At 40.3% G+C, this 5944-nt stretch overlaps 1 pseudogene; it reads right to left on the bottom strand.

The window, feature by feature from the left end:
• Nucleotides 1–3873: 3873 nt before the first annotated feature.
• On the bottom strand, nt 3874–5419 carry LOC119358913 (annotated as a pseudogene).
• Nucleotides 5420–5944: the final 525 nt, after the last annotated feature.

Raw genomic sequence — 5944 nt, 5'->3', positions numbered from 1 at the left:
CTAGCCGAACAAAGCGGAACGTAGGAAGGCAAACACAGAAGCCGGGCAACATAACCATTGATCAAAGACATAATTCGAAACTGATTCATATAATGCAATATCCGTGAGCCGAGCACATGTAATAAAATTAGTGCCAGAATCATGTTTGGGGTTGGATTTAAGTTCTAGCCCCCGGTTTATTAGCCGATCACATCTAAAAGGGAAACATATCATAATAGTTTACTTCGGCCGTAAAGCAGAAAGGAAGGTGCAACATAATTAACTGCAGTATGACCGGAAAAAATGGTCATTATTTCCTTTAAATTCATGACGTCTATCTATACGGTCCGAGCTGCCGAAGTAATTTTACAGATACTTTAAGAAATAAATACATTAGAGGAAAGGTTTACACAGGGCCTTCATGAGTGGTTTGACGTCCCTACTGTGCCCTGCCGCACGTCTGCACCTCTACTTTGTACAAGGCTTCCGTGTGAGTGTAGCTGTCGACTATATGCTCGGCGGAAATGGTAATGTTCGGCGGACGACTCCTTGGGGAGGGCTTTGAGAAGTCGATGTGGTGTATCATCTTAACGCTGTTCAGGCACTAGATGGTGTCTGTAGTTTTGTAGTTTCCCGAGGACATCTTCGGCCGTGGCCTGGTCGAACCGAGCTCTCGGCCCTTGAGTTGTTTTTCCCTAGAGCTGCCCATGGAATCTTGAGCGCAAAGTTGTGCACTCAAGGCACGTATTTCGCGGCTAGGTGGGTCTTGCTGTGGGGCTCGTATCCTTGTTTAGGGGTGAGCACGGGAGTGCTCCAGGACCGAGGCCATAGCTCGGGCGCGTTTGCGTGCATCCACTGCCTTGCTTGTAGACTGGGCCTACGACGCTTCTTCGGCAGCTAAAGCCGCTGTGGGTTTCTCTTGGTTGGAGCGAGCGCTCGGTGTTACCATTAACGGTAATAACATTTTTCGCTCTTGGCATCTTAAGTTTTAGATATGTGTAGTGCTGAACGGCGTTAAAGAGGACGAACGATGTCTGGCTGAGGAGTGCGTGGTAACTTATGCGGAAGGGACAATGTCGAAGATTAAGTCTTCGCTGCGGATGTTGTTGGCGACTCGAAGACTACCTCCAACGTCATGGATCCCGAGAAACATGCCTCGGCGCCTGGAATTACACCTTTAAGGTGGTGTTGCTGGATTTGATCCTTGACATGTCGATCCCCATTTTCCTCACTGTATCTGAATAAATCAGGTTGAGGCTGCTGCCTCCGACCATGAGGACTCTAGTGAGGTGAAATCCATCCACGATGGGGTCGAGCACTGATACGTCCATTTTGTATCATGTTTACCTACTATTATTTATAATGTTTTTATGCATAATAATATTTTTTGGAGTAATTCTAATGCCTTTTCTCTCATAATATGTAAGGTACATAGAAAGAGGGAGAATTCCGGCAGCTGGAAATCTGGACCTGAAAAACTACGTCAGACTACCTATTCTGCACAACTCCAAATAAGCTTAAACTTCATGAGGATTTTTTATGAAATAAACTAGTACAAATGCCCGTGCGTTGCAACGGTCGAAAAAATTACAAAACCTACTTCGTGTGCCACCTTGTGCCATTTATTTCTTATAACCAATTCTATAAATTTTGGTAGTAAGGTTGTTTGGAGCATGAAGTGTGGACATGAAGAACCAGCCTAACTTGCTTCGTCTAGTGAAAGAGTAGTGGTGCATGAAATAGTATGTGAATCGGTTATATGTTTTACTTTTTGAAAAAACACAAATATTTGTTTATTTTTTAAGAAATTCAACATTTTTAACTTTTTTAATTAGAATTGGAACATGTTTTGAGGCCGAACATTTTATGAACACATGATTTTTTGGAATTTATTTATTTATTTTGTGAACAATTATAAATATTTTTTAATTGGAACAATTTTTTGGTAATTTTCGGCATTTCCTAAAAGTGTGAACATATTTAAAATATGTATATATTTTTGAAACCAGGAACAATTAGAAACTCTCATTGTCTTAAAAAACACACACTCAGTGCATGTAAATAAAAAATGATTCCTGATGTCCGGACCATGGAGTATAGAGTTAGAGCATGGTTAATAGTATAGCCGGCCGTTGGCTATATGATCTTGTCACATCATCTATATCCTACCTTATAGCCAGCAAGTACAATTGTTACATATAAATATTTACTACTTTGGTGATACATGACACACCTTTCTCTCTCACGAAATGTCAAGGAGCACGTGCTACGGCCCACTGTTAATCAGTGCCCGCTTCTCTTCTCTCTCCTCTTCTCCCTTCTTCAACTCATCAAAAAAATAATTTTTAAACCCTTACAACCCGTCTACATCATCCTATTGTACTTACTCTTAAAGAAGTCGTAATGGTGTCCTTTGATGGCGCCTCTTTCGGCTTAGCACTATCACTGGGTGGAAGAGTGGTGTATTTATTTTTAGTGGGTCATACAAACGTTAGAATGTTCTATACTAATTGAGAGTTTATTAACTAATTCAATTTTTTTAGGATTTTGAAAAGATTTAAATTCAAACGGATTTTTACTATGTTGGATTTTTAGAGATAATTGTTTGTTTGATTTGGAAGAGTTCAAATATGCACGTGCGTTGCAAAAGGAGGGAAGATTGATGTGTCCAACAAAACGCCCATCATCATAGCATGGCGGGGGTAGGGAGGTGCATGCCGATATATTGGTCAGTTTCTCTTTAACCATGACAACCAACCTCTAGTTGGATTGGATGGTTTGGAGGGCGGTGGTACCCCAATACCAATAGGAATTAAAATCTACCTTTGACGCTTTCATGTCTCACGAAGGCGAAATATTATTTCTATGGATGGCGATGTTCGTGTCGATAGCAAGACGCTTGTGGTGTGTTCATCAATCTCAAAACCCGTCCGGTCAGTCTCTCTAGGGGTTAGTGTATGCATGTGTTTGTGAGTCTGTGTTTTTACTGCGTTTTTCAAAAGAAGGTTCCATCTAACTTTTGTATGCAGCAATTTAATGTGTCGTGTGTCCCATCGGAAGGAGAAAATCATCGCATGATTTTGGTGTCTCATTCATGTTGCCACTTTTCATGTTTGCCACCATCCTCAATGATGATATGATTTTTGGTGTTCACAGTTTAGAAAAACTTGATGAACCCACATTTGTGCCCTTCGATGTTGCTTCAATCAGCGTGCATTGAAATGAGATTGTTTATATACAGTTATTTGTCAATATTCAAAAGCAAACATGTTTTTGCTATGTTGGTTTTCTTTTTAGAAAATGTTGATTGTTTGGTTTGCAATATTACATTATGTTTATTTCGTTTTGCACTTCTTGGACTTGGCCCAAACACAAGCTTCTCGTGTTGATTGTAGGCTCTTTCTCTAAAAAAGCACGCATACTTTGTAGAGTCCAGAATCGCACACGCATCTCTTTCCGTTCCAGATCAGAATAAAAAAGGAAAGTTTCCTAGCACATAATCTTAGTGTGCATGTATCCAACGGCTTGAAAAGGTGCCTGAGACTCCGTTAGATCTCAGTCGACTGAGGTTTAGCGAACCCTTTAAAATTAGTAGATTTTTTAGGGGTCTTTAAAATTAGTAGCTGAACTCATTTAAAAAAAATAGCTAGCTCAAAGTAGAGGCGAAAGGCGATGATTTAATTTAAATGCATATTTTCTAATTAGTGCATCTAATTCAATTTTTTTATAAATATATCAATTTAGTCAAGCATATGCCTGTATGATCCTTCACGTTTGACAAATTTTTTTTAAAGAAAACTTAGTCGACTCTTTTGTACGAGATTACAATATTTCTTCTGAATAAACTATTGATGTCAAAATCCACAAATACGAATCATATGCATAGCATGCACAACGATCATTGCCTTTCAACTGACTACAGTCAAATCACGAGCACGATCATAAACTACTGATTGACCCGACACCACATGGGGCGCATCGTCGGCTTGTTTCTTGCATGTTTAAAACAATGTATATATGTACACACACACCATATATGAGGTCTAGCTACGAACCTCTGGAGCATTTGGTACTGCTCCCATGCATGTACTACTGTAGTGCAGCCGACCAGGCGCTGTGCCCTAGAACCAGCGGGCTCCACTTACCGATGTTGTAGCTGTCGCAAGCGCTGATGCTGGCCTCCTTCATCTCGGTCTCGGAGACGCCATTGTTGCAGATGTTTGTGAACGCCCTCATGTGTTTCGTGCCATACTGAGTGAGTGATCCGCACTGGGACTCGAAAACTCGCACCTAACAGCAGTGATTGGCATCAGTACACAGTAAACTTAAGCTCAACCGGAAACATAAAGAGTACTGCAGGGTGTTGCATATTTATGGGATTGTAAACAAGGAATTGTTACACTCACCATCGTCTTTAGACAATCCCAATAGTCTACTAATGGCTGGCCAGGGCCTTTAGTAGCCTCAAGCACCGAAGGCCCCTCAAATCCAAAGACAAGCTTCCCGATGAAATCGATACTGCTGTCGAGATGCTTCCTGTGTAACACAGTTTCTTGGACCTCCCTAAGAGCCCTCTGCTTCTCCTCTGATCCAACATTTAACTGCTCATACTGAAAGCGAGAAGATACATTGTTAGCAGACAAATTTGGCAAATCAAAACACATGAAAATTAGTAGTAACAGAGAAGATGAGCTACACAAGAAATATATAACGGGGATTTTACCTTCTTCCACATGAAAAGAATATCAACATTTCTTTGATTGATTGCACCCTTGAGGCTGGGCGAAAGCAGCGGCCTGTTTGTGATGCTTGACTTCGCAGGATATAAACCTTGATAAAGGAAAAGCTTGCCATCCTTGAATGTCTTGTCACCATACTCCTCGACATGAGAACCGATATTGGAGTCATTTGGGGGTGCCGTTCTTGCTTTAACCACTTCGTGCTGCTGCTTGATGGTTTCCTTCTGTAGATTGTGAGTTTCACTGCACAGTAGGATCCAATGGTTCAGAATAGCAAGACAACATACAGAGCATAAATATTACAGCTGATGCTTTTTACCTGTCTTCCATCCTAGAAACATTGTATGCGTCATCCAAGCAGCAAGCAGGTCATATACTCAGGAGGTGGTGTTTCCATCCTAGGGCAGTATGCTCCCCAGCTACTTTCTTCCGCATTTGCTGCTGTTGTAACATAAATATTAAGATCTTGTGGCATTAATCCCTCAAAGATACTGCCACTTTCACATGCTTCAACATATATGATCTGCCAAAATTCGAATTCTAGTTATAAGACTCGAAACATACCATTTCAGCTTAATAAAAAAATTAATGGAAAAGAAAAAAGAGAGGATAGATACCATCTTGGAATAGCTTTTGGAAACATGCTTTTGCCATAGCACTTTGCTGAAGTCGCCAGCATAAACAAATGGCAGGTTGGGCATACCTACATGGGTCTTTAACAGAATCAAAGACATAGTAAGAGTGTTCCTGAGATTGAGGGTGTCTGCAATGATAATCATCAAATATTTTCGTGTCGTAACAAGATCTGTGGACCCCAATGCCTTGATTAAATGTACACATGGTTCCAACAGCACGATCTTAATTGCACAAGAGTACCAACAAACCTAGCTCTCGATAAAAATATAAGCTCCAAAACATGTACTCCCTCTGTCCGGAAATACGTGTCATCAAAATGGATAAAAAGGGATGTATCTAGATGTATTTTAGTTCTAGATACATCTCTTTTTATCCATTTTGATGACAAGTATTTTCGGACGGAGGGAGTACAATTAATGAAACTTCTCTCTTCAACTTATCCTCTGAATTTTTTTACCAATTTTTTTATATTTTCTCAAGATGCTTATTGACTTAAGCTTTCCAAAGTAAAAAGAATTACTCAATTCCGAGTTTATGGGAGAGGGTCAATAAAATCCACAACCGATCTAAAAAATTGTGACAAACAGTTG

The sequence above is a fragment of the Triticum dicoccoides genome, chromosome 2A, assembly GCF_002162155.2.
Source record: "Triticum dicoccoides isolate Atlit2015 ecotype Zavitan chromosome 2A, WEW_v2.0, whole genome shotgun sequence".
In the NCBI taxonomy this organism is placed as follows: Eukaryota; Viridiplantae; Streptophyta; class Magnoliopsida; order Poales; family Poaceae; genus Triticum; species Triticum dicoccoides.
Note: the sequence above shows the minus strand (reverse complement) of the source record. Positions and strands in the feature narration are given on the sequence as shown.